This window comes from Echinops telfairi, unplaced genomic scaffold (assembly GCF_000313985.2).
Source record: "Echinops telfairi isolate 266 unplaced genomic scaffold, ASM31398v2 ScPeMD7_7457;HRSCAF=8495, whole genome shotgun sequence".
NCBI lineage: Eukaryota > Metazoa > Chordata > Mammalia > Afrosoricida > Tenrecidae > Echinops > Echinops telfairi.
Genome location: NW_022111357.1, coordinates 7,745,269 through 7,747,151, shown reverse-complemented (window position 1 = coordinate 7,747,151; position 1,883 = coordinate 7,745,269). Strand labels below are relative to the sequence as shown.

Genomic DNA, 1,883 nt, shown 5'->3' with positions numbered 1-1,883 from the left:
TGGAGAGAAAATGTTTTGAGAAACGATGTACAAATGCGCTTTACACAATTGATGTGTGTATGGATTGCGATAACAGTTGTATAAGCCCCTGATAAAATGTTAAAAAAACCACCAAAACTCATTGCCATCGAGGCAATGCCAACTCATAGTAAACCCTATAGGGCAGAGTGGAACGGCCCCTGTGGGATTCCAAGACTTTTTTCCTAATCATTTTATTAGGGGTTCATACAACTCTCATCACAATCCATACATACATCAATTGTGTAAAGCGCATTTGGACATATATTGCCCTCATCATTCTCAAAACTGAGACTCTTAAATCTTGACCAGAGTAGAAAGTCTTCACCCCACTGGTGGCTTCAAACTGCTGATCTTGCAGTTAGCAGCTCAACAACCCATGACCCCACCAGGTAGCTGTGTGATCTAAAGATGCTATTTCCAAACACAAATATCCACAGGGGCAGGGTTGGGGGATTCCTACACATGTTTGGTGTGGGGAGGGGATGGGGGTGGGGGAGGGGCACAACTCAATCCATGTCAGTGTGAGAGGTCCTATGCAAAGGCCCCCCCCCACTCATGTGGGAAGGAGTGCACTTTGCTTGAGTGTCCGGAGGGCTGAGTCCTGCGACAGTGGCTCTGCTTTTGCTCGCTGTTGAATCCCTCAGTGTCCAGAACCTAAGACACACAGTATTTAACGAATCATGTCGAGTCTGCCAGGAAGGTGAGCCAGAGCCGTGTAAGGCTGTGGTCAGGAGCTGGGGGGTTATTGCCGGGGAAACCACAGAAGGCTATTAAAGAGAGGGTGGCATGAACAGACTGGTGTTCTCATGAGATCACTCTGGCTGTTGGGTAGGTAGGGACTTGACTGTGAACTGGAATCCCAGCAATTACCAAGGTCCAGATGAGGCATGCTGGAGTCTTAGGCTTGGGCCATCGAGACGGGTAGAAGTGTGCAGCAGAAACTTACTCCTTCCCAAGATGATGTTTGTTGGGCACCTGCCCTGTGCCAGGCCCTGAGTGAGGCGATGGGGGTGTTCAGTGAGCAAAAGTTGACACAGGCCTTCACAGTCTGGTGGAAGAAATGGACACTGATTCAAGAGTCTTACAAATAAGTGCGCACTGGCAATGCTCGCCAATGAGGGAGTGAGAACCGTGTGGTGCTAGGAGAGTGGGTAGTAGGAAATGTGATGGGGGCAGGGAAGGTGGAGAAGGTGAGCCTTGGAAAGCAACGCTGGGGCTGAGATCAGAAGGAGCAGAAGTGAAGACGGCCACGCAGAGAGAATAGCTTGTGCAAAGGCCCGGGGCAAGCATGCCCTGCAGAGCTGGAATATAGCAAGAGTGAATACAGTGCCGGAGGTGGGGGAGCAGCAGACCATCCAAGCACTTCACTTCGGGGCCGTGCTGAGAATTTGGGCTCTATTGCAAGAGCGTGGGAAAGTTGTAGAAAGGGTCCAGCAGATGGTGACATGATCAGACTGGCAGTGTTAAAAGACCATCAGGGACTACTATGCGGAGAAGAGGTGGTAGTGTTACAGCTTTTTAAAAATCTGTCTAGCAGATTTTCTGGGGTTTTTTTCTGGAAAACCCCCACACACAAAAAAAGAAAAAAAAAAGAGAGATGGTAGGGGGACGCCTGTCAGACGAGAGATGATGGCACTTGATGGGCACCATGTGGTGGAATGAAAGGTGGACAGAGGTCCAAGGATGGATTGGACACAGGAAATGACATAAGAGTTGGTGTTAAGAATGATTCCACTGAATGAAGGCCAAACATGATAGTGGGACAAGAAGAAAGTAAAAGGAAATAGAGGAAAGAACTAGGAGGCAAATGGACATTTATAGAGGTCTAAATGCAGACATGTACATATGTAAATATATTTATA

At 48.2% G+C, this 1,883-nt stretch overlaps 1 non-coding gene across 1 annotated transcript; it reads left to right on the top strand.

The window, feature by feature from the left end:
* Positions 1 to 1,524: 1,524 nt before the first annotated feature.
* Positions 1,525 to 1,589, top strand: LOC115872847. The gene has a single exon (XR_004048080.1). It is a non-coding gene; the product is annotated as a U7 small nuclear RNA (small nuclear RNA).
* Positions 1,590 to 1,883: the final 294 nt, after the last annotated feature.